This window comes from Ambystoma mexicanum, chromosome 5p (genome assembly GCF_040938575.1).
Source record: "Ambystoma mexicanum isolate Mex_15411 chromosome 5p, UKY_AmexF1_1, whole genome shotgun sequence".
Classification (NCBI taxonomy): domain Eukaryota; kingdom Metazoa; phylum Chordata; class Amphibia; order Caudata; family Ambystomatidae; genus Ambystoma; species Ambystoma mexicanum.
This window is the reverse complement of record NC_090930.1, coordinates 289,112,884-289,140,053: the sequence shown is the minus strand read 5'-3', so window position 1 is coordinate 289,140,053 and position 27,170 is coordinate 289,112,884.

Below are 27,170 nucleotides of genomic sequence, written 5' to 3'. Positions count from 1 at the left end.
CGGAGGCTCCCATTATGCTTGTTTAAAGCTTACTTACCACAATGGATGCCGGCTGATCTACCAGTTTCAGGTAGAATTGTTTGAATACTGATTTGCTTGCCCAATCTGCCATCCTCATGATGTCTTCTAGGCGAACTCCTGCCTGAAAGGCTTTGGAGGCCATGGCTCCTCTAACAGAGTGGGCTCCAAAGTGCTGGGTGTCGATCCCTGCTTGCGCTAAAGTCCAGCGTACCCAGCGTGCTAAGGATGGTAATGATACCGCTTTGTGCGGTTTACGCAGAGCTATCAGTAGCTGCCTGTTAGGGGAGGTCCTGAGAGAAGCTGTCTTTTCTTCGTAGACTTTCAAGCATTTAACCAAGCAAAGTTTAGGTTGATCTCTAAAGGGGGGATAAGAAATCACCCTGGAATTGCACGTCGTTCTTCTATGGATATGGAATACAATGCCATCTGGAGAAAAGGCTCTGCCTGCTAGATCTAGAGCTCTGACGTCCGAGACTCTCCTGCAGGATACCAAGCAGAGTAAGGTGGTGAGTTTGCCAGATAGGGCCGTACGTGATAGTTCTTCGTTACGAGGCCATGACAAAAAGAGGTTCAGTACTTTATTAACGTCCCAAAGCTTGTCATAGCGAGCTGGAGGTGGGACGGTAAGTCTCACACCCTTGAGCAACCTGCAGATGAGGTGGTGTTCTCCTGCTGGTACTCCTTGTATCAGGTCGTGTGACCTGCAGAAATTGCTGAACGGTAGGCGTTCACAGTCCTGTAGGCAAGTCCTCTTTCCACTAAGGATGCTAGAAAATTCAAAATCTCTTCTACAGGTGCTGAAATTGGATGTAATCCTTTCTCTCGGCACCAGGAGCTCCATATGCTCCAAGAGTTGGAATATCTCTTAAGGATAGTAGGGGCCCAGCTCTCCCCAATGTGATTGTGATGTCTCACTTTGTGAGACATGCATGGGACCCTCCATCTTGACCTGAAATCCTCCAGGCTGCTAGGGTCAGAGATCCGCTGAGGAAGAGAGGATGACGCTGACCTGATGGATCTAGTAGGAGATCCGGAAACTGGGGTAGTAGGATTGGAGAATCCAAAGAAAGTTCCAGAAGAACTGGATACCAAGTCTGAGACGTCCAGACCGGCACTATAAGGATCATATCCGCATGCTCCTGACAGGCCTTCGCCAGGGTCCTCGCTATCATGGAGAAAGGAGGAAAGGCATACAGTATTCCTTGGGACCATGACTGCAGGAATGCGTCTGTCGCAGCTGCTGCTGGGCCCGGCCTCCAACTGTAGAATGTTAGTAATTGGGAGTTGAGTCTGGAGGCAAAAAGATCTATGGACATTGGACCCCAGATATCCTGGAGGTGGAGAAAAACCTCTCTGTTGATCCTCCAGTCGCTGTAATCTGTCGAATGGTGGGAGTACCAGTCTGCAACTACATTTCAGAGACCGGGAAGGTATTCCGCTGTAACGGAAATCTGATGATCCAGACAGAAATGGCAGAAATCCTTGGCTAATTCTGCTAAGTGTCTTGACTTGGTGCCTCCCAGATGGTTGATGTATCTTACCGCAAATATGTTGTCCATCTTTAGTAAGACACAGCAACTTACTCTGTCTCTGGCAAAAGAGCGCACTGCAAAGGAACCTGCAAGAAGCTCCAGACAGTTGATATGTAGATCCAGATCCTGAGGGGACCAAGTCCCTCCTCTAGCTACGGCGCCACATCTCGCTCCCCAACCAGAGCGAATGGCATCCGACTCTATGATAATACCTGGAGTGGAGCCAAAGATGGCTCTGCCGTTCCAGGCTTCCATGTGAGTGAGCCACCAGTTGAGCTCTGTCTTCGCTTGAGGAGACAGTGTCAGGAGTTGAGAGTAAGAGTTGGCCTTTTAATCTTTGCAGTTCTCGATTGTGAAGAGGGCCGGGAAATATTGCTTGAATGGAAGATGAAAGTAGCCCTATCACTCTTGCTAGTTCTCGAAGAGAGAACATGTTCTTCTGTAAAAGCCTGCGTATTTCGCTTTTGGTAGAGTGAATTTTGGCTGATGGACGTCGAAGTTGAGAATTCTGTGTATCCACTATGAACCCCAGAAATTCCATATTTTTGGATGGAAGTAGAACTGACTTCTCCCAATTCATGAGAAAGCCGAGACTGTGTAGCAAGTCTATTGCTAGCTTGGTTTGTTTCCGAACTAGTTCCTGTGATTGGGCCATGAAAATGATGTTGTCTAGGTAAATTATGAGACGGACACCTTGTTCTCTTAAATGAGCTACGACAGGCCTTAAGAGTTTGGTGAAAACCCAAGGTGCCGAAGAGAGCCCAAAGGGTAGGCTTGTACATTCCCAATATTGATTCTTCCAGGAAAATCTCAGGTAACATGTGTGTGCTTGATGAATCGGTACTGCAAGGTAAGCGTCTTTTAAATCTAGGCGCATAAGACAGTCGTTTGGCCTCAGAAGATCTCTGAGCCTGTGGATACCTTCCATTCTGAAATGGCGGTAAATGATGAATTCGTTGAGTGCTCTGAGGTTTATGACTGGGCGTACTTTTTGCTTCCTGTGTACTAGAAATATGGGACTGTAGAAGCCTCCCTGACTTGTGCAGGGGTGAATCGCTTGCTTCTGGTGAAGACTGAGTATTTCGCTGTCTAAGGCGGTCTGATCTGATTGAGACATTACTATGGGAGTGGGGCGACATGTCTGAATGGGCTGCGTGAAAAACTCTAGGTGCAGACCCCGAGCTGTGTCCCTTACCCAGGCATCTCCCGATAAGGTATCCCAAGCATTTGCATTAATCATTAACCTCCCTCCTATAGGTGTTAGTGGCGTTGGCGCTGTTATTAGTACACTGACCTGTAGGTTGTTGTTATGCTGGGTATCTAGCCGCTCTCCTCCAGGGACGCCATCTTCCACGACCTCTCGAGGCGAAGAATGTGTCAGAGCGTTCTTGCCAGGAATTATGCTGGCCTCTGGATTGCTGAGGTCTCTTGTCGAAGAAGTAACGGCCGGAAGAGCGACCTCTTCCTCGTCCGGCCCTGGAGAAAACCTTGGTTGCAAATACTCTTTTTATTGAAGCCTGTGCTTTGTCCAATGCTGTGAATGTCCCGATGAATTTTATCATCTCCTTCATAAAAGGGTCTCCGAAAAGCTGGCCTTGCGCAGTTGGGCCGGATTCTGTGTCTGCCAGTTCGGTTAACTTGGCATCTACTTTGTATAGGATGCCTTTCCGTCGCTCTCCGGACCCAACCGGACAGTATCACTGGGTCGATGGGGTCCGAGGAAGTGATGGCTGCATTGGCAAGATCAGAGATTTTTGCTAGTGGACCTGCTACTTTCTCCTGGCAGGACTTCCAGGCGTGATCAATACCCTTCCTAGGGTCTTTAACTTTTTCACCTAGAAATGTAATCATTTTAGAATCAAGCGCTGGAGTCAGATCTACTTTATCCGCAATGTCTGGTCGTGGACATTCGCAGCACGAAGTCTGGCCCTGACTTCTTTGTCAAGCGGCTTGCGCAGCCTAAGGTGGATGTAACTCAATGTCTTGGAAGATGGTTCGCAGTCGGTGGACCTGGGGTGTATTAGGTCTTGCGGTCTGATCTGATTGAGACATTACTATGGGAGTGGGGCGACATGTCTGAATGGGCTGTGTGAAAAACTCTAGGTGCAGACCCCGAGCTGTGTCCCTTACCCAGGCATCTCCCGATAAGGTATCCCAAGCATTTGCATTAATCACTAACCTCCCTCCTATAGGTGTTAGTGGCGCTGGCGCTGTTATTAGTACACTGACCTGTAGGTTGTTGTTATGCTGGGTATCTAGCTGCTCTCCTCCAGGGACGCCCTCTTCCACGACCTCTCGAGGGGAAGAATGTGTCAGAGCGTTCTTGCCAGGAATTATGCTGGCCTCTGGATTGCTGAGGTCTCTTGTCGAAGAAGTAACGGCCGGAAGAGCGACCTCTTCCTCGTCCGGCCCTGGAGAAAACCTTGGTTGCAAATACTCTTTTTATTGAAGCCTGTGCTTTGTCCAATGCCGTGAATGTCCCGACGAATTTTGTCATCTCCTTCATAAAAGGGTCTCCGAAAAGCTGGCCTTGCGCAGTTGGGCCGGATTCTGTGTCTGCCAGTTCGGTTAACTTGGCATCTATTTTGTATAGGATGCCTTTCCGTCGCTCTCTGGTCCAAACTGGACAGTATCACTGGGTTGATGGAGTCTGAGGAAGTGATGGCTGCATTCGCAAGATCAGAGATTTTTGCTAGTGGACCTGCTACTTTCTCCCGGCAGGACTTCCAGGCGTGATCAATACCCTTCCTAGGGTCTTTAACTTTTTCACCTAGAAATGTAATCATTTTAGAATCAAGCTCTTGAGTCGGATCTACTTTATCCGCAATGTCTGGTCGTGGACATTCACAGCACGAAGTCTGGCCCTGACTTCTTTGTCAAGCGGCTTACGCAGCCTAAGGTGGATGTAACTCAATGTCTTGGAAGATGGTTCCCAGTCGGTGGACCTGGGGTGTATTAGGTCTTCCGGGGTAAACATACCTTCTGTAGGAGGCTTGGCCCCGGTTGTGTCTTTAAGGATGGGGTCTGTCGCAATCCCTGACCCAGAGGGTTTTGAATCCTCTAGATGAAATTCCTCTTCTGAAGAGGAATGGGAAAGATCAGCATCGTAGATGCTCCTAATATGATCTTCTTCTTCCGTGGCCTGTCCATATCCCTCCGGGCTTGAGGGTCTATTTCCCCTGATTTCCTCCTCGGGGTAAGAAGGTTGGTGGGAAGGGGTTACCTTCCTGTTCATGAAGGCTTGTTTCAGCCTTGAGAAGGCGTCCGTTACGGCAGCTGTGGCATTAGTTGGGTGGCTCGGAGAGGTCGTAGAGCTTTTACTCTTGCGAGCCGGTGTACATCCCCCTTCGGTAAGGTGCTTCCTTTTCTGTGTTCTCTTCCTCCCAGGAGGGGCGGTCCCTCTGAAATGCTCCTCCATAGAGTCTAGGCGATTTTGTACGGGGATGAGCATATCCGTTGCCGCTTTCTTAATACTGGTCTCCACTGAGGATCCTAGAACCTTTTGTAAACTATTAGCCATTGCCACTTCGTCTATGTAGCAGTGATCTCCCTCAGCCTCAGACCAAGCCTGATCAGATTGAGGTGAGTACTGCACTGCCATGGTAAAATAAATGCACCTTACTCAATTTTTTTTTTTTTTTCTTTTCTGGGCTTCTGAACACCTTCTCTCACTGCCCAGTAATCTTAGTTCAGTTCAGCTTTGTAAGTTCTTAATATGCTGAATAGGAGATTTCTTTCTTTTTTTTTTTAAATATGCAAATTTGGTGTTTAAATATATATTCGTTCACTCGCGTGGGTTCTTTAATCTATCCGCAGTGAAAAACCGCAAGAATAAACACTCGTTCCTGCCTGAGGAGGGATTCCGGAGGGATTCCGGAGGGATTCCGGCGCTCGAGCTGCAAGAAGCCGTTATACTATAACGGAATGCAGGGGAAAGGACCAGGGAGAGCAGGAGCTCCCCTGGTGGTCTGCGGGCGGTGCAGCGTGTTCCGGCTAGGCCGCGCCGGCTCCCCAGTGCTTCAGGAGTGCAACGAAGATGCGAGGAAGCCGGCGCGAGTCCGTCGAGGGATCCGCTCGACGAGCGGATCAAATAACAGCTGATCAGCTGTGACCGTGTGAATCGGAGCTTCACATTACGCGGTCTCTGAGGCCAGAGGACTGGCGTCGGAGCACAACGATAATAAAAGTACGCATTTTTAGTAAATATTCAAAGTAAATTTGTATAAGCCTATAATCATGCAGTAAATATATATTATGACATTTTGCTATCTGTAAATTATAAAATCTTGACATAAGCAGTGCTAAACATGAAGTACTTATCTCTTGCTGTGATCAGAAAAGAAAGAGGAAGTGACATCATGTTTAGGACTGTTTATGAAGGGGATCTAACTACTATTGGTGGACTAGGTCACATGTTAGTGGCCTCTAAATGAACTGGAGTAAAGCCCCCTGGGAAATGCAGTTCAGAGACTTTAGTTATGTTATGATGTTATAGTTATGTTTTCATGCTTTCTATTGTATATTTGGTGCACCTGTTTTTGCACACTACTTATGGCACACTTGGGTACACAAATACCTTGCTGCTGAGCTTTTTCTTTATTTCGAATTAAAGAAAGAGAAGCATAATGGGAGCCTCCGGTCTTGACATAGAATTATATCTATTTGATAAATCTCATCAAACTTTGTTTTCCATTGTGTCGCATTACTCTCATCTCTGGCTTGACTAAATTGGCATGGCAGCTGATAAATCATGTTAAAATTCTATTGTAGCAAAACCACCAACCATCTAAGTATGTATAACTCTGTTGTTTCTCCAATTTCCTTCTCATGACTTTCTTTATTGAACTGCCAAATACATTGCCACTGAGTTACAAAACCCAATTCTGCTTACAGTTTAATAACACACATCAAGATTCCAATGGCACTCGTCGTGGGCATTGGTGTGTTTAATCGAAGACAGCTATTGAATAAACATGACAAGCCTTGTTGTTTTAGAGGGAGTCCTGATATGCTTGGGGGGAGCCATGTATTGTGCTTTGTTTCGCAGCACATCTGCTGAGATCCAGAGTGAGGCTGGGGGGTCTCAGTGTACTGAAGCAGAAAAACAAAGTGTTTCAGTGACAACTTATTTTTATAATGCTCATGCTATTGTTTTCAGATGTTCCCAGCAGTTCCCAGCAGGCATCCCACGATGGATCCAGATTCCAGTCAATAATCCTGTAGGAACATTTTCTAGATACTGAAGTACATATATCCCTATCACAACAATGGATTGAACGCTATTTAACTTGGAAATATCATTTTTTTTCATAGCCCATAATACAGTCATTTAACTACTCACTTCTAAAGGGTCCATATTTGTACAGGTTATCCATTTAAGACACGGTGGTATACAGGGATTTACACATAATCATACGGCTTGGGGACGTAATGAAGCTACGATCAAAATGAATGCCCCCATGTTATTCAATATATCTCCACATTTACACTCCATCCCCTCAAGTATATCGTATCAATACAAGTCTCTACATTGGTTCTTGATTGTAATCTGTTATATTCTGCCATTGCCCCATCAGTGTTTCATTATCATCATCATACAATAAATTGATCTTCACGAGCACTTGCCCTTCCAAAATGCCAATATCTCTCAGATACCCTTCCCTGAGTGCAGTACAACTGCCCCACCCCTTGCTTTCTCCTCACATCAGGACCTTCGCAGCTAATCTGGACTTCAGATGTCCGAGTAGTTGTTTCGTGGCCTTTAGCCATGGGAGAGAATGTGCATCTTGCAACTTTAAACACCTTCTAGAAAACCTTTGCAAACTGCTAGTCAACTAGCGGCCCAGATGTCCACCCAGTACAATAACAAATATAATGCTATTGTACACGTCATCCCCTTTCAGTGCAGTTCTCACAATAATGCACTAGTACAGAGGCCTAGACGTGTCTTTAACAACATAGGGTCCCCAACCACAATGTCAGATGTGTTACCACAAATCACCTTGCCATAAAGGACTACTGAAACATCGTGGGCTTTACAGATTTGCCCTCATATATCGAAGCAAAGCATCTGGACACTCTGTTGCACCTTTCCAGATGCAAGACGATGTTAGTCAAGTGCTTGCACCAACTTAGATTCTTCTTTAATTTCCCCCCACCCCACCATCCCCGACAGCCAAAATGATCCACCTGCTCTATGTTTCCATCTTATATGCTTAAAAATTGCCTGGGGGAATGTCTGGTATTGCATGGCATACATTTGGCCTTGTTAATTACTAGTTATTTTGTAATGCAATTATAATTGGAGCAGTTGAAATGGTGTTTTAATCCAAATGGGGTTTGGGATGTTAGCATAGCACATAGCATAAAAAGCAGGCACATGTCAAAGATGACCCAAGGAATGCGCTCAGAGATGGTACAAGTGTTTTTATTAGCTATTTTGTCCGAGTTCCAGGGCTGCTCTCTCTCTCATCTAGAAAGCACCAATCCCCCATAACCCAGGCATCGCTACTCCCCAGGTTAATATATTCCGAATATTGTCCTTTACTGTTCAAGTTCTGAATTATAATGAAAGTGGAAATCTAAAGACCAAATGCCAATATCTGTCTAATGGCACTCAGGTACTTCCTAGACTTACACTACACTATCCAATGCTTAACCCTCTAAAAAGGGATGATGGGTGGTATCTTTCCGTCACTCCACCGCATTTGCTGGTTTTCTTTTCATGCCCATGTACCGGTCTCCCTCTTACTTTCTGTTTTTCTCTCTTACTGCTCTCTACCTTCCAACTCCAACCACCTCCACTCCTTCTACTATGCACATCTTCTTCCTATGTCCCACCAAGTTCTCTCATTCCTTCTAAGCTTTGCCTTCATCATTTGAAGTGACTATACTCTCCTGCACACTACTAATCCCCCCCTTCAGACTACAGTGTTTGGATATTGGTTTGGATATGGGTTTGCATGGGGCACTGATGGTTTTCTGTTTTCCCGCTTCTGTTTAACTATTAGACATTTCCCAGGCACTGCTATTAGATGCCCAGGTATTCAGACCATTATGCACGCGCTACCATCAATAGAAAGTTAATGCCACTACAGCCCTGCCTGGCAAGTGTCTTTCACCTGCCTACACAAAAGCCCAACTGTTGGCATTGCCAATGCTTGTTTTACATGCTACCTGCTTTTGGGCCATGATAAAGACAACAGAACTTTTCCGAAGATCAATCACTTTGGAATCTGATCAGTGGTCACTAAGTCTTATAACAGACATTCATCTTCAATTTTCTTAAAGGCACTGTCAAACCGTTACCTTTGATTGTACAATTCTTAACCCTCTACTGTTCTTAGTTACGTATGGTTTACCAATCTTAAATGATGCCGCTGGAAGTCTCATATCGATACATCAGTTTCTGATTTGAACAGATTTTTTTCTAGTGATTGCATGATATAATATAAATGTGGGATAGCTTCTTCCTTATTTAGTTTAGCCAACTGATATACAGTTTGTTTAAGGTGACAATCTCCATTGCATCATATTAGAGTGCAATATTAAAGGGTTGTGATTGATTTCTAAGTGAGAAGCAACATCCAACTTGATGAGCATGCGCCAACTAGCAGCACCACTCTGATATAGTCAATATGACTGATCTATTTCTATTCCATTTGAGCATTTGTTGCAACAATTTAAGGCAGCATATTTCATCTGGGTGCTGTTTTGGCTCTTTTTGTGTATTTGGATTACCAGAATTGGTAAAATGCAGCTTTTCTTATGAAGGGAAGAAACTTGCAAGTGAAAGGAATATGGAAATGATACACTGCATAGTTTTAACCTGTATATTCTTATAAGTACAGGCTACTTTATGGCATAAATAGTGCCGAGCATTATAATATCTAACCATCAATAATTAGACTAATGCAACAGTGGCAAACCAATCCATTTGTACAGGTGTTGTGCATTGGTTAAACATTCTTAGAGAACGGATATACGACACTAAATAACACGATATGTAAAAGTTGGCTAGTTCATGGCATGGGCTGTTCATGCCATAAGATCAAGCAAAACATATCATATAAGAGATATTTCTACACTCTCATCAGCACAATCCTCAGCGTCTACCCACCATGACTTCAAAAAAGAATCTTCCTAAAGAAGGAATACTAACTGCACCCAACAATGCTTCTAAGAGACAAAAGAGTGAATCCCCAATACCTAAAGAAGACTCACAAGATCCAGTTATGGTAGCCATTCTGGACGACATAAAATCACTCAAACCTTTCATGGAGGCTACATCTGTGCAACTTAAAATGCTGGATGAAAAGTGGTCTTCATTTTTAAAACAGAATCCAAGAAGAGTAAGCAATGGAGAAGATGTCACTGGAAGAGTAGTTACCCTGGAAAATTCAATTATCTCGCTCCAGAAACAAGCTGAAAATCTTGAAAATAGGAATAGGAGAAATAACTTACGCATTGTAGGTCTTCTAGAAAATAGAAATAATACCTCCCAATTCCTATATCATTTACTCCCAAGACTGCTTGATATTCCAACATCTGTGCAATTCAATATCAAGAGAGCACATCATGTGGGACCCAACGTTCAATCGAGAAATGCTCCCAGAACTTTTACATTTGCATTTTGAGACTATTCCCATGTTATCATCATTATGGAAAAAGCCAGGGAAAAAAACAATTACATTGGGAAGGCACTAAGATTTTTATATCCCAGGACATTTCCAATGCTACTGCTGCAAGGAGAAAGGAATTGCTAACACTAAGACCTGTTCTCAAGCAACTCAATGCCAGGTACGGAATCATACATCCTGCCACTTTGAAGATTACCCTCAATGGTCGTACGCTCACTTTTCAGGATCCGTTAGAGGTATGAAGATGTATACAAGACCACAGGAAAGAGGACATGGGCACTTCACGACAACCTACATGAAAAATATCTAGAACAGAAAATGGACAGCTAATTCATCACTCTTTTCCTGAAGCGGACCACTGCCCATTTGGATCAGGTTCTCCACGCCTGCCACTTAGTTATATCTTGACATGGTGTGGAGTGGTTGTTTCCAGTTAGCCCCTACTTTGTTTGCAATTTTCGAGTTGATATATTCCTTACAAAATTCCATGTCAGCTTTGTTAGTCTTCCTTTTCCCCTTTTGTTTCCAGCCCGTGAATTTACCCGTACATTACCCTATTAACTCAGGCTTTGTCAACATAGTTACCCTGCTCAATGTCTTCTATGTCACTTATATAAAATCATGGAACATCAAGGGCCTTCATATTCCAATGAAGCGGCAAAAGATTCTATCCCATCTCAATAGGGCTAAACCAGCCATAGAATGTATACAAGAGTCTCATCTTTCACAATTAGGAGCAGCGAAACTAAATCGTTTATGGGTAGGCCAAGTTTCTGCGAGCATAGCATGTTGAAAGAAGAATGGATTCATCACACTTGTTAATAAACATCTCCAATGCAAAGTTATTTCGACAGAATCTGATGATGTGGGAAGATAGGTTTTGGTGAAGCTCCTATTCACTCCATTGAATATCCATCCTTAATGTATATGGCCCTACTAATGCCGACCCTACATTTTGGACTCAATTGAGAAACCATATTTCTATTCTCCATCACACAATTCCTTCTCCAGAATCGACTATATCCTGCACTTCTGTATGGCTGCATTTGTACATTATTGTATTCTGCTGTTACTATGTTTTGTACCATGTAATGCTTATTATCCGTGACTTATGTACACCTAAGAATTGTGCCCGGATGCCCCAGGGCCAGGCACGCAATGCAAATAAACAAAATACAAAATACAAATACAAATCCGTTTGTCCACATCTATGACTAATCACCTACTGATGCTACAATAGAACCCATTGTTTTGTCTGACCATGCTCCTATTCATATGCAAATATCTAACTCACACAACATGCACCAATCAAACAGGTGGAGATTCAATGCTACCCTTCTAAAAGATAACCAAATTAATAATCACACATCAATCCATAACAACTGGGACTGCTGTAAAGCCATACTAAGAGGACACATTATTTCCTATGTAGCTCAAAAAAGGAAAAAACTCAAACAGGAATCTGATTACATTCTTAAATTAATTAAACATCTTGAGGAGAATACATTCACACTAATATAAGTTCTATCCTTACGAAAATAATTAAGCTAAAGATTCAAAATAATAACTTGATTACACAATACTCTTGCTCTAATCTTTTAAAATAGAAATCGAAAATATATCAATTTTCTAACAAACAAAGTAAATCTTCGCTTCTTACATTAAATCTAAGAGAGACAGAACCAGAATTCCTTTTGTAAAAGATCAAAATGGGAACAGAGTTCTTAAAGATAAAGATATTCTACAAGGCATCTCTACCGTTTATCAAACATGATACTCCTCAGAATCATCTCCTAATAATACCCATGTAACTAACTTCCTAAGAAAAATACATCATGATTCATATAGCACCACTAATCTTCAAATACTAAATGAGCGCATACAAGTTATGAAATATAAAGCTATAAAGGATTTTAAGAAAGGAAAAGCCCAGTGCCAGATGGATATCCGATAGACTTCTCGGCACACATTAAAGATCTCCCTGCTCCTAAATTTCATGATCTCTATTCCTTCTTTATTTCTAATGAAAGTGCTGTTTGATCCTTTTCTGAAGCAATGTTGATTGTATTTCAGAAACCAAACAAAGATCTTGAATTAGTCCAAAATTATAGACCTATCTCCCTTATTAATACTGACTGCAAAATTCTAGCCAAAATATTAGTGAATAGATTAAATCCCTTTCTTCCGAATTTATTTAAATGTGAATAGGTAGGATACATTAAAGGAAGATTATCCTCAGAAAATATTAGATTGGTCACCAATGTCATGAACCTTATTAAAACTTCCACCAAGCTGCATGCCGCTATAGCTCTAGTTGCTGATAAGCCGTTTCACAGGGTAGAGTGGGATTTTAAGATCAAAGCCCTTCATTGGCATGGAATCCCTGAAACATTTATTTCTATGGTAAACATATTGGGCCTCATTACGACTCAGGCGGTAAGGGTTTTACGGCAGCGTAAACAGCGCCGACCCTTACCGCCTGAGTACGAGGTCCCTTAGCGCCATGGCGGACTTAACACCTGCTTTTAGCAGGTGTTAAAATCCATGGCGCTAAAGGACCATGGAGTTAATTACGCCACCGTAATTTACGGTGGCGTAATTAACGCCTCCCCCACTCCCATTATGCCCTATGGGGCAAAAATGGGAATGGGGAAGGGTAAATGGGGATTGGGGACTTACCGCCCCGCCAAGGTCGGAATGGGGCGGTAAGTCTGCCAACCGTCATGGTGGTAAAGTCACGGCCCAGCCCATTATATTCCAACCCCAAACCTGTAATGTTTGCTAATTGACATGTTTCTTCCTTTTTCTCCCTTAGTAGAGGAACTTGTCAGGAATGCCCTCTCTCCCCTCTTCTTTTTATCCTGGCTATAAAATCTTTATTAGAAGCTATCAGACAGAAAGAAAATATTGTGGGAATTCAACATGATCACATTCATGTAAAAACAGCCGCGTATTGAAAAATCAGAGGTTCTGCCACTAAACATATATTATACCAAACACCACTGTTCTACTCTACAGATGAAATGGTGTCCTACAGGGATCAAATATTTAGGGATTACAATAACTTCCTCTTTTAAAGATACCATAAAACAAAATACTAAGAATATCCACACCAGAGTCAAAGATTTTACTAGTTCATAGTCCCCTTTGTTTTTGTCATGGTGGGGAAGGTTAGAATCTATAAAAATGTCAATAGCTCCAGCTGTTTTTTATGTGTTATGTATGATCCCTATCTCCCTTCCTGCTACATTCTTCAAATCCCTAGACTCTTGCATTCTTGGGTTTCTTTGGGGGAAGAAAAAGCACAGAATTTCAGTTAATAAACTTAAAACTGTAAGGATATATTTGTGGATTTTATTGACAGTATGCAGTATGCAGTATAGAAATGCAGCCAGGCACAGTTTTTCAAAATGCAGGCATTATTTTTAAAAGCATTTAGTTTGTTGGCAGTATGCAGTATGCAATATCTAAATGCAGCCATTTCAAAATAGGTGCACAATAGGTGCAAAGCAGTTTTCAGTAACAGCCAGCAGGCAATTTTACGGAGCATTTAGTAGAATCTTTTAGCTCAGTGTGCTGTCATTTTAAAATGCAGAGGTGCACATTTTTACAAAGTAATTGTGGCACAGGCCGCAATTATGTCCAAAGAATTGGTAAAAAGTATCAATGAAGGGCGATATCCACAGAATCAGATCAAAGAGAGACAAAGTGAAGGTCCAGTACATAACTTTAACGGTGAGGAGGTGCCTATTGAAGGTGTCACTGAAGTTGACATAAAGTATTGATCACATCTATCTGTGAAATTCCATTCAGATTGCCTGAAAAGATTGTCTCCTCTCATTGATGGGGTACATGGGGTTCTGTGGTCTTTAACCAAAAAAACATCAAGGCCTAAGAAAATAAAGTTACAAAACAGCAGTGTAAATGAATGCCATGCTGTTGCCAAATCAAATGATGCAGTAGAAGTGAATCTCTAGAATAGCTGTGTGCCTAGTGTCATCGTTATTTTAATGTGTCAAGACAAAATGCAAAGTGAAAAAGAAAAACAATCCGTGCAGATTTATTGCCATGTATTCATATTGCTATAAATGGCCATTCTGAAGTGGTAAAAGCCACTTTGGCACTTGAACAGGAAAGGAGTTTTGTTAATGAGAAATTACTTCAGAGAATAATGCAAAGCGAGGAGATCCCGAAGTTTAGAATTAAAAACCAATACATTTCTGGATTGGACAATCCAGATTTTGAAAATCGAATTGCAGGAAGGTGCATGCTAAAGATTACTGTTGGACAAAAAACCTTTAACCACAATGTGTGGATAGTGAGTGGAACACAAAATGACTTTTACCTGGGCAATGATATCATGTACAGGATGTGCATGGTGTTAGATTTCCTTAACCAAAAAGTATGGCCCCACATAGGCGGGCCTGCGCCCGAATGTGAAGAAAAAGAAAGGCTTATCATTGTGCCCAATTGGTACCATATACAATTGAGCTACAGTTGAAAAAGGATACTACCATTCCTGCATTCACCAGGCAGGTTGCTATACTACTAAAATGCAAAACTGGACAGCAAATGAAGGATTCTGATGCATTTGTGTGCTTGAATGAGTCCATGAAACAGCAAGGGCTGGACTATGAATATACCCCATTGGAGAGGGGTCCGTCAAAATCATGGTGGATAATAAAGGATGTCAAGATGTTCATTTAGAAGAGAATTCCATGCTAGGAATGGCAATACAAAATCACATGATACTGCAGATTTAAAAAATATGGTGATTGGAAATATCCCTGAGATATGTGTAGATGCACAGGGTGTGTTGCCAGAGTCCCTGGATTTTCAACCCAAAGGCATGTTCAAAATTCAATCTTTGTACCCTTATGAATCCAATGAGACAGTGTGCTGTCACCAGGAGAATTGTATATCATTTTATTTAAATGAAAACGAAACAGGAAATCAGCACATTGGAATGGAGGCTAATATGCCAACATATTTAAAAGTGGCAACTCTGCAGAGAGATACAGGGACACAGTTGAAAGAAAGCACAGAGGTTACTCCATTGGAGGATTTCCCAGAATTTTCAAAAATGGTCGAGGAGGAGATTCTGTTAGCACATGCCTGTGATAGCGAAGAGGATAAGAATTAATTGAGAAAAATATTTATGGAGTTTAAGGAGGTTTTTGCCAAAGACGCATGTGATTGCGGCTTAATTGATTTACATGTTGCCACATTACCATAGGGGTGTGGAAGAAATCCAGTATTTGTGTGACAATGTCGATTACCACTGGCATGCTTAGAGTCATTGGCAGAGATAATTAAAAACGTGGAGTATAGGGGAATTATAAGACCCATTCATACTACCACCAACACTCATTTTGGGTGTATTAAAGCCAAATTGTCAATGGCGTCTGTGTGCGGACCTGAGGGAATTAAATAAAAGAGTGCCAGTGTCTAGATGGCCGCTACCATTCATTGATCAAGACCTTGCTCAGGTGCATGGGTCAAAGGTTTTTACCACCTTAGGTTTTACATCTGGATACTGGTGTGTGCCAGTGGCAGAAGACATTCACTATTTATTTTCATTTTCATTTGATAAAATGCAATACGCTTGGTCCAGAACACCATTTGGACATGTCAATAGGGGGAGCGAATTTGGCATATTTTTGAGAAAAGCTATGCCAGATGCAGCGCAAAGAGGGACCATAGATGTCCTAATAAAACATGAAAGCTTAAAAAGTAATTATGCTGAAATTAGACATGTACTTGACCAATTGCAGAAGGCGGCTGCCAAAGTATCTTTATAGAAAGCCCAATGGTGCAAGGAAAAGAGGAATTTCTTAGGCCATGAAGTAACTGAACAAGGGTTAAATCCACAAAAGAAAAATGTTGAGGCCATACAGAAGTTGAAAGATCCTAGAAACATGAAAAGTTTAAAAGTCTGTTAGGAATGACAGGATATAACAGGACATTTATTGAAAATGATGCTGAAATCACTGAACCATTGACTAAACTATTGAAGCTAAATACACCCTGGAAATGGAAAAGGAACAATCTGAGGCAGTTGCTAAATTGAAGGAATGTCTAATAAAGGCACCATGCTTGGCCTATCCCATAAGGAATAAAGATTGTTTTATAGAAATAGGATTCACTGAGCAGTGCATGTCAGCAGTGTTATCTCAAAAACATGATTTAAACCATAAAACTATTGCTTATGAAAGTAAGGCATTTTCTCAGTATGCAGTATGCTGTATGGAAATGCAGCCAGTCACAGTTTTTCAAAATGCAGGCATTATTTTTAAAAGCATTTAGTTTGTTGGCAGTATGCAGTATGCAATATCTAAATGCAGCCATTTCAAAATAGGTGCACAATAGGTGCAAAGCAGTTTTCAGTAACAGCCAGCAGCCCTTTTTTCAGAGCATTTAGTAAAACGTTTTAGCACAGTGTGATGTCATTTTAAAATGCAGAGGTGCACATTTTTACAAAGTGGATGTTTTCATGTGTGCGAACTGCATTAGAAATACATTATTAATTAACCTTATACTAATTATCCTACTAATATATTACCTGCTCCTCTAACAAGTTAATGCAATTCAACATGCATGGTTTAAAATCCACTTTATTTTCCATGAAGAAATTGCACACTCTGAAATTCAAACCATACCATAGCGTTTTCTGTGGAAAGCAGAAGTATGCCATTGGCAGGAAGGTAAATGGAAACAGTTGCTTTGCAGGCCTGAAATCTTCATTGTATTGAAAAACAAGGGCTGGTACAGGGCACATTCTTGTATTCTGATTGGTAGGGATTGGAGGTGGATGGGCCACGTCAATAAAGGGCTGACGTAGGGGTCATAGACAGGAGGAGGTTTCTTGATGAATAAGGCAGTGGGAAGAGTTCAGTTCGAGCTGAGACAGAGGTACAGACGGTGCTTCCAAGGAAATGCTACCGTACTTCATGTGGGTGTGAGAACTGGCTACAAACTTAAACAGCTGGGAGCTCCCCACACCAGGAGGTCGAGTTGCTGGCTGTGATGCAGAGGAGTTCTTAGCACTGGGTCTGCGAAGCGGCAATGTCGTGCAGATAAGGTCCTGACAACGAGAGTTTCAAACTTCGCTTGTCCGGGGTGAGTTAGGTGCCAAGTGAGGAATGAGAATGATTGGGAGATGACGGAATTTGTTGGCAGTGCAGGGAGTTATGAAAAATAACACTGCATGTTCATGTCTCTCTCTCCACGTTTAAAAGTGCTGAACACCAAATTAGTTTTTTTGCAATGTGCCTGTTGTTTTCTGTTCTCTTTTATATTTTGTAGGCCTGATGCTGTGATATCATGTGGTAAGACGTAACTATGTTTATAATGGTTGTGTAATACATAGTCTACAAAAAAAAAAGGCTGGGATTTTGGTGTCATTTCATGGGTCTGTGAATCATTTCTATACAAGGGAATCACAAGGGTTTGATCTTTATACCAGAGCGGTAAAACATTTGCTATTTTACCACTGTAGCTAAAGTAGCAAGCACGGAAGAGTGAATAAATACCTGCAAGGTAGGAATGTGTGTGTATGTATTTTGAATGCGCTTTTCTCTGCATGCATTAGAGAGAGCGGTTTCAGCAGGACAGATAGATTACTGGATGTAAATAAGTAAGTAATATAAACCACATATGATAGATGGCACTCTGAATAAACTCAAAATAAGATAGGTCTGGGGGGTTCTCTACAGGTGACCAAGAGACATTCTAATAGAGAGGAAAGGTTTGTTTTATGATGGGGTTGTAGTATAAAAAGCTATGCTCACCACTATACCACAGAAATACCACAAAAATAAGGTAATTCTGAAGATACCACTAAAATGACCACCAACACAAGCTAACAATCTATTATCACCAAAATAGGGTAATACTGAACTCTCTCTAATGGTAAGGCCAGTTTACCGCGAGGTTACCACCAAAATATCACAGTAAGAAAATACCACCAAATCCCAAATTTGCTCCAATAAGACAAAACCTGCTACATGTGTGATCCCTATCTCCCTTCCTGCTACATTCTTCAAATCCCTAGACTCTTGCATTCTTGGGTTTCTTTGTGGGAAGAAAAAGCACAGAATTTCAGTTAATACACTTAAAACCCCTAAGACAGTGTTGGGTGTCCTGACCCACGTTTGGACTATTAAGCTGCAACATTTGGTGCTGTGGGCTTAGAAAATCCAAGATGTCGGAAAAGCCCACAGTTGCGCCAGAATCCGGGAAAACCAAAATGGTTGCCTAACCTGCCACCCACCAGTGCAAGCATGATGGGCCAGGAGTGCCATGAGTGAAATGTGTGCCAAAGGAAAAACAGCAGTGCCGATTGGCTAAAATAAAAAAGCGCTTTAAAATCACCTTTGTTTCCCTGAATGCAAGCTCAAAATGCCTATTTTAAACATCACAAGATATTCAAAAATCCCAATGAACACCAGCAGACATTTGGCAGAATGTATTCTTGCGTGCATACTAAATCTGGAAAGATGAAGAGCCCAAAACAATGTTTATAACAAAACTGGCTGAGCTGTGGATGTCAGCAGCTTAAGTTAAATGGACAGAAAGCCACTAAAATCAAAATGTTTAAAATAAATGAGTGACCTACTTTTGAGTGTAACATAGTTTGCAACTGTTGAAATGTCATAGTTTTGAACTTAGAATCAGCGTTCTAGCTGCATGTGTAAAAATTGTCAGTGTGATTTGAATGTAGAAAACTGGGAACTAAAGTGACATTTAGCTGAAGTCTGGCTGGAAGAGAGTGGAATCTGCCTGACAACTACCCCCGACAGGAGAGGGAATTCAGCAGCTGTGTTCCCAGGCCTGGCTGCATCCTGCTTCCCCTGCCAAAAGGAGATGACACCTCTCTGATTGAATTAGGGGAGTGGCACCTGGGGACTACAGGAAACTAAACAAAGCACTGTCCCTGGCTCAGGCAAATGTTATATTAGGGGGGTTGTAAATGGCTTCCTCTTGGGAGAAACTGGGAGGGGCAGTGCCTGTGAGAGCAAGCTGAGCCTGGGGGAAGTGGATAAACCAGAAATTCCACCATGTGCTTTGGAAAACCACACCCCTTTGGGGCCAGAGCATGATTTTAAAAGGATGGATAATTCACAGTGCGGACTTTTCAAAATTATATAAATAACATCATCATTCTTGTGATTTTTCTGTGCACATTTTGAGAGGTGTTAGGACCCTGTGGTATGTTCTTAGGGATAGTAGCGGAAAAAAGGTTGTTACTCCAAATGTATGTATGTTAAAAATCTGACACTTTATCATCCGAACCCATATCCCTGGTGCACATTTGTGTAAAATCTGGAAAGGTTTAGAGGTCGTTATCTGCATGAAAAGGGGAGAATTCTGTCATAAGTGGACACAAGATCGTACAAAGACAGGGATCGGATGGTTTGGTGCTACAGAAAATATGTTAACTGGACCTATAATATTAGAAAAATGGTACATAGATACATATGTATTTGGGTCAGAAATAGATTTGTGTGCAATTTGACAAGGGGAGGTTCCTCTGACTATAAAACCTACAGCATCACTCTGACACTCCATTTCTTTCCCCCAATCAAGGGAGAGAGGAAAGCTTGGCAAATGATAAGTGAGAGGGCAGGCTTAGCTAGTCCCAGGCACACCCCCATTTTCAAAACACATAAAAAGAGCCACTGGAACCCAGGTAGGGACATTCACTTTCCACTTTCTTGCGGCAAGCTTTGCCGGGAGACTCCAAACTTCAAATCCATCAATCTCCAGAGACCAGAGATCCAGAGAGACCAGAGATCCAGAGAGACCAGAGATCCAGAGAGACCAGAAATGTGCAGTGCTGAGAGCAGAACCAGAGACCAGACCGCTGTGAAGAACCGCTAGCAGAAGTCCAGGACAATCGTGACCCGATCGGTGACGAAGCCGCATTCCTGTATATGTTCATAGTGTGTGTACCCAGTCAGGACTGTGAAAAACCCAATCTCTTAGTTTAAAATAATCTAATCCAGACTATTTTAGCCTATTAGAACTGCCTCCTAGAATCGTCTCATTCTGTCATCTTTAAAACTGAAACTGTCATCTGTCATTCTGAATTTGAAATCCGAAAAGCTACCTTTACTAAATCGGCCGTATCTCCGGAACCGTTTGTGCTTGGAACGAGGTTTAACTGTCATCGTACAGCTAACATTTCAAGCTTTACAAAGAACCTAAAACCGACTTACTACCCCTTATAGTGGCTCCATAATTGCGCTCGACGCACACGGCTAAATTTGCCACAATTTGACATTTTGCAGCGATTTGACATTTTGCTTAATTCCAGCCACGTGTAAAAAGATTTGTCCTTGCTTTCCTTTGCTGAAATTCGTTTGCAACCTGACAATCAGTCATAGAGCATTGCTAAAGTGATCCTGAACTAATACAAAGTAGCTGTCACCCACCCTGAACTTCTAGAGGGAATTAAAATCATTTTAGCATATTTCTCACTTCTTTGCATACCACATCAAAGTATATTGCCTGTGTTTAAAACTCCTACCTGTTTTCCTCTAAGCTTGCTAGGGGGGAACTGAATTATACTTGATTGCATTCCTGAGAACTGTGTGCTTCCCTTCCATCTCTTTACCTTGCATAAAGGGGGGGGGGTGCATTGTCAAAGAAAAGTGATTACATTGTCTTTTGTTGAAGTCATATCAAGCCTATTTCCTGTACTGCATTTTCATTCATCATTGCATTGTCCTTGAAGCCATAAAAGCATTCTCAGCTACTTTATCCTCTCTGTATCACTTCTAAGCCATCAAAAAGAGTGTACCACTGTAACATTATCCATTGTTGATCACTATCATCCTCACAAGTGTGCTATCAAATATTAATTTACTATAAAAGTGCGATAGATATATATTGTTTAATTTTCAAATAAACCTTTTAATTTGCAAAACAAACCTACTTCTTGGTTCAGTGGGATCAGGGGGATTCTAAGAGAGGGGTGTTATTTAAGGGTTGTCATCCAGAGTAAACGAACTGGACATAAGCATATATCAATAAGGGTTTCCCTCAGCATCCCAGACTAGGCATTGACTTAGCTGTAGAGTTGAATTGAATCCGCTTACAAAGTGGGGGCTCGGAGCCGGGATATTCTGGGTTAGATTTACCACTTGTGCAGCTTAATACAGTGTGCCAACTGACCGGATACACATATCCGGTTAGATCACCACGGTGTTTTACACTGTGAAAGCACCCCTCAAAGGAACGTTCTAAGGAAACGGTCTGTTTTGCAAAATAAAATACAAACTTCTGTAAGTCAGGAAGGAACTCAATTTCCAGAATGACGACACTGGTAGACATCAAAATAGCCAGAGAGCACTTCTTACATAAGCTATTTGTGAGAGGTGAATGGACTGAGCAGGGCAAGGATGCGTGGTTGCAGGCAATCACAGAACAGTTCACTGCAACTGGGTTAGACATCTGGAGAGATCAGGGCCCCTTACATGTGGCCCTGAGCGAACTATACATGGCTCCTAAAGCTAAAGATGAACACGACAAGATGGTTAGGATAGCGGCATATTTGTATCTATATATGGGAGCCATGCAGGACAAATGTGCTGAAGGTCAAGATCTGGCAAGTAGGCAACTGTTGACATTAGAGAAGGCCCAATCTGACCTGGTCTCTTCTGAGCAGAGGCTGCAGAGGAGCCAGGAGTCAGAAAATGATAGTAGGCAGTATATCATTAAAATAAAAGAGGACATGGATATACTGCAACAGGAAAAGACAGACCAGGATACCAGAATTCTGGCTTTGCAGAAGGAGCACCAAGGCAGTTTGGACTCCTTACTGCAGAGCCAGAAAAAGCTGGAGCAACAGATCAATTTCAACGGGGCATGCACAGAGCAGGTAGCCACCCTGCAAATCCAACTAGACAGAGAGAAAGAGGAAAGCAATAAATTGATTTTGAAATACCTGGATACCCAGGCAGAGTTTGATGAAGGACGCCAGAAAGCTGGTGCCTTTCAAAGGCAGAGGGACGACCTGGCGTCACAAATGCAGGCTCTTGTTCAGGAAAGGGATACCATAGGCCAGGAAGTCTGCCATTTAAAAAGAAAAATGGAAGAAAATCACTTGGGCCTCCAGGGGCTGGGTGACCTTGAAAAAGAGCATCAGGGCTTGCTAGATCACACCAGGAGGGTGGAGGAGGCTCTGGCAAGAAAGGAGCAGGCCAGTAGGGATGGTACTCAGGTGGTAACCCTCCTGCAGCAGGGACTGGCGCAGTACTCCAGGACAAATCAGGAGGCACAGAGAGAAAATTAGGCTCTCTGTCAGCACAATGATAGACTCCAGCAACAGGTAGCCATGCAGGAGAGACTGATAGAGTCTAGTAAGGCCTTAACTGAGTAACTGAAAGCGCAGGCTCTTGCATTGCAACAGGGAGCAGGGGCTGACAGAGATGAAGTTAGCTGGGAAAGGGAAACACCTGAGCATAACCTCAGAAGCCCTAGTACCAGAGGCCTTCATCTCTCTCAGTCGCTGGACTCTGCCACCCCCATGTCCCCTGGCGCGCATGAGCACAGGGCCACAGGAACGGCAGATTACTATCCAGCCAAAAGTATGGGGCTCATAGGCCAGTACCACCCAGGAATGGATGGGCGGGCATCCGGGCATGGGCACCTAAGTACAGTGCAATTTAGTGGGGAACCCCAGGAGAGTAGGCCCACTAAGGGCATCCTGAAGACCTCTGCCCAGTTAGGTCAGTGGGGGGGGTACCCATCAAATCCTGGTAGCAAGGAGGGATCTGAAGACTCCTCTGAGCGTCACAGGACACAGGAGACCAGGTCCCCACATTCTGCCAGCTATTCCCAGGCTCGCAGAATCCGGGAAAACCTGGAAGATCAGACGGGCACCTCTGGGAGCAGTGCTTCTGAATCAGAGGATGAATGGACCAGTGTTGCCCGAACCAAAAAGGCCAATAAGATGAAAAGGGCCTTGATTAAGGACCCCTTAAAACAGATTAAGGCAATCAGGAGTGTCATCACGCCTTATCATAAGAACGCCAAGTGTTCTATTTGGGAACACTTGGAGCTCTATGAGCAAATGATGGAGACTTTCCATTTGAAGGACAGCAGTAGCTGCATCCAGTACGTCAAATGGACATTCTCCCCTGAATACTCCAGTTTCTTTGCGGGGCTGGAGGACCAAAACCATTCAAGATGGTCCACATATAGGGCGGCCATCTTGAAACATTTTTCTGTACATAGAAATCCCCAAGAGGCTCGCAAGGCAGCCTACAATTTGCAATGTGGGGAGGATCAGGCCCCACAAGAATTTGTGCAAGAATTGAAGCGTGCCTTTGCACAGACCACCAGAAGGGTGCGCACGGACAGCAGAGAATTCACCAACACATTTTTCCATGCTCTTCCCAAGTACATAATGACCCAGCTCGTGAGAGATTTTCACGAGAAAAGATCTTTAGACTGGGTCATTGAGCAAGCCACCCGGATCTATGAGGTGCAGAAGCCCATAGAAAATAAAAGTAATGCACAGAAAAACCCCAAATCCAACAGCACCCCTGCTGCTGCCTAGGTGGCGGAGGTAAGGGTTGCCCCGTTTTAGATTTGGAGATGGGGGGGCCTAAAAACCTGCCTGCGCCAAATAATTCACAGCCCAGAAGGCCCTCGGGCCAGTCACAGAGAGGGAGTCGAGGAGGTAGTCTCACAAATGGGGTCTCTCGCTCCCCTGATTATGTAAATCCCTGCTACAAGGGAAACCGACCCATCCTGGGTTATGTGTGGACTCCCCCAGCCCAAGGGGGGGAATCCAGCCAAGCGCCTAACCCGGGGAACTTCCCTCCTAACTTCCCCCAGGAGGGCAGAAATTCACCAAATCCTGGCCAGAACTTTTTCCCCAGGTATCCACCCAATTTCCAACCCCAAAACCATCCATCCTTCTTTTCCCAATTCCCTGAACCCAGACAACCTAATCCGGGAGAGGGAAGGCCAAGGGTGGAGGGGTACCCGAATCTTCCCAATCCGGGGTATTACCAGAGAAGGGATAGCTACCCTTCCCGGGATCAGCCCAGGGGAGAAAATAGAGCACCGTATCAGCCTGAGCAGGTTTCACAACTTGAGCGCCAGGTCCAAAATATGGCACGGGATCTGGGTCACATACTGAGGGCTCAACAGAACCCTCAGATGAGCATGCCACCGCAGAATGCCCCAAACTCTGGGCCTGGTGCTCCAGAACAATGACGGGGGCAGCACCCCGATAACCCACTGGTTCCCAGGGAGGAGTCACAAGGTGAAGGGGGGTGTAAAGCCTTGGAGGAAGCATCCTTCCCAACTTGTAAACAGCCCCTGGAAAACCAGGAACCTGAAACAAAATCTCCTGCCCCTGAAAGCCTGCCTCCCAAGGAGCAGAGGGGGGGTAGGAGAAACAAAGGACCCAAACAGACTGTGGAATTAAGCTCGGAGACAGGGGGATGCTGAAACAATAATTTAATCACTGGTTGAAGGATAGCGTTATGCTTAAGGGAATTACTATCAAGTCCTCCCGGTTAACTTCACCGGTGTCTTGGTCTTCCAAAGTATAACGACGTTAGTCCTGGTCTGGTCTTATCTTGAGGTGTCCGGATAGGCCCACCACTCTGGTTCTCCCCTCTCTCCTTTCTCTGTGTCCTGTGGAATGAGAGCAACCCATTAGTTTGGTTTGGCGCCCTTTTATCATAACAGGAGGTTTCAAACCCCCTCCAATCACTGGGAGCCTGGGCTAACCCCCTTCTCATTGGTTCCTGGAACGTTGTCCCGCCTCCCTTAAAGGTTGCCGCCCCGGGCTGTCGCCATTCCCGTTTCCCTTGAGGTGGTGAGGGTTCACGTTGGCCATGCTGCCGTGGCCGCGTAGTGTAAAGGCGCATCCGGACGATGGGCATCCTTCTCCAGCCATATGTAGTTCTGGCACCATCAGAAGGAGCAAGGGGGCGGCGATCCGGTCGCTGCTCTCCAGCATCTTGGTACCACCGTGAGCTCGGCTCCCCGTTCCCCGGGCCGGGGTGGAACCCGGGTGAGTGCTCCGCGGGCCCGCTGCGGCTGTCCACAGAGGCTTCTCTCGCGGCTTCGCCGCGGCTGTCTATAGCGGCTCTTTCTGCAGCGTCGCCGCGGCCGCCAGCACCGCGGCTGTCCGCGGCGGCTTCCCCTTTCCTTGCTACAACGGGAAGGGCGGGCATGGATAGGAGGGCGGGCATGCTGCCAGGGAGTCCAGCGTCTCCAGACTCGTGCGGGCTGAGTGCACGCCACGGCACCACCCGAGGCATGACTCCACACATCCCCAACCCGATCCTGGGCCGTTCGGGCCAGGGTGAGCATCTAGATAGATAGTCCGCCACCAGCTGAAACCTGGCAGGTCTGTGCAACGTGATGAAGTCGAAAGGCTGAAGGGAGAGAAACTAACGGAGAACCCTCTAGTTAGTGTCCTTATGCTGAGCCAGCCACTGGAGGGGGACATGGTTGGTATACAGGGTGAACCGGCAACCCAGCAGATAATACCGGAGTGAGTCAACGGCCCACTTGATGGCCAAGCACTCCTTCTCAATGGTCGAGTAAGCCGCCTCGTGAGGCAAAAACTTCCGACTGATGAAGCACACCGGTTGCAGATCCCCTCCGGTCTCCTGCGACAGTACAGCCCCTAGGCCCTGGTTGGAGGCATCTGTCTGTAAAAAGAAATGTTTCTGGAAGTCTGGACAGCAGAGGACCGGGTTTGACGTGATCCGTCACTTCAGTTCCACTATGGCGTTCAAGGCACTTGGGTTGTTGGTCCGATTGGGATCTCCCTTGAGCCTTAACACGTCTGTCAAAGGTGCGGCCACCGAGGAGAAGTCCGGGATGAATCTCCGGTAATACCCGATCAACCCCAGGAATGCTTGTATTTGTTTCCTGTTGGTGGGAGTCTGTATATCGCGTATAGCCTGGGTTTTGGACAACTGAGGTTTAAGCACTCCCCCACCCACTATGTGGCCCAGATATTTGGTTTTGTGGGTTCCCATCGTAGTCTTCTTGGGGTTGATATGTAACCCTGCCCTCTGTAAATCAGCTACTACTAGTTCCAGATGGTCCAGATGCGACCCCCAGGATTGGCTGTACACGACAATGTCGTCCAGGTAAGCAGCAGCGTATCCAGCATGCGGTCTTAGTATGATGTCCATCAGCCTCTGGAACGTGGCGGGGGCCCCATGGAGTCCAAAGGGCAGAACCTTATATTGGTATAAGCCTTGTGGGGTGGAAAAGGCAGTTTTCTCCCTATCCTGTGTGCGTAGGCGTATCTGCCAATAGCCCTTGGTTAAATCCAGAGTACTTAAGAAATGGGCCGCTCCAAGGCCCTCCAGTAGTTCGTCCATCCGAGGCATTGGATAGGCTTTGTATCGGGACACCGCATTTAATTGTCTGTAGTCCATACAGAAAAGGACTGAACCGTCCGGTTTAGGAACGAGCACTATGGGGGACGACCAAACGCTGACAGACGGCTCGATGATATCCATCCGTAACATTTCATCCACCTCGGATTTGATGATGTTCCGCCTGGCTTCGGGTATCCAGTACGGTCCAAGCCTCACGGGTGGTCCGTGGTCCGTTTTGAATACATGCTCAAGCACGTCGGTTCGTCCAGGTAAGGAGGAAAAGGCATCACCATAGGGGAACAGCCTGTTCCTAATGTCCGTCTTCATTTCGGGGGAAAGGGTGTCTCCCCAGTTGACTGCATCCATGGTATCGGGAACGGTGTTCAGGATTTCTTCCGATTCGGGTTCCTCGATGCTCACAAAGGCACCCAGAAGAGGCTTGTTCCATTTTTTTAGAAGGTTGATGTGATAGACCTTTTCTGGGGTAGTTCGATCGGGTTGTTGTACCCGGTAGGCCACTGGGCTTAGCACATCAATGATCTTGCAGGGCCCTCTCCATCTGGCTAAGAGCTTGTTGGTGCTGGTAGGCAGGAGTACCAATACCTGGT